Here is a 669-nt window from a genome sequence, read left to right as displayed (position 1 = left end):
ATTTAAAAGGCTTACGTAACAACACTGACAGCATGCCGAGTGTTCACTTCATTCTGTTGGACAGCACGGACTTCAAACTTTATAAAAGTAATGTTTTTATATTGGTTTTGTTTTTATTTACTTCAATATAAAGCCAGAAATATTACGGATCATTTTCGCCATATTTCTGTGCGCATTTTTTTTTGCATTTGCGGCTCATTCAGTGAATGTTTTGTGACCAGGAAATGCTTGAATGCAATATGACATCCATTTTTCCAGTGTCCTCGAATGCACCACACTTCTAAAACACCCAATGAAAATGCGGTGACGGTCTGTTGCTAGGTAGAACGAAGACCCGTAGTGTGAGACGCGCTGGAGAGTTTTGGAGACAGGAATGCGCAGTGACGCTTTGGATTTTACTTGGAGTGTTTCGGATGAGTTTTTTAGACTATAAGTGTGTTGGTTAGAGTTCGTGTGTGTGACACAGAGACCAATGAAGATCCCCGCTGGCTGAGGGAGCAGCAGAAACGCGCAGTGTGGGATGGACAGTGGAACAGGAAGAGGAGGCAGGTCAGCTGTTTTCTGCCAAGAAAAACACATGGGGCAAATCTGCTCTCAGCAGTCCAAAATAACTTATTATTATTATTATTATTATTATTATTATTATTATTATTATTATTATTATTATTA

The sequence above is a fragment of the Poecilia latipinna genome, unplaced genomic scaffold (assembly GCF_001443285.1).
Source record: "Poecilia latipinna isolate Pla-1442-1.1 unplaced genomic scaffold, P_latipinna-1.0 Scaffold685, whole genome shotgun sequence".
In the NCBI taxonomy this organism is placed as follows: domain Eukaryota; kingdom Metazoa; phylum Chordata; class Actinopteri; order Cyprinodontiformes; family Poeciliidae; genus Poecilia; species Poecilia latipinna.
Note: the sequence above shows the minus strand (reverse complement) of the source record.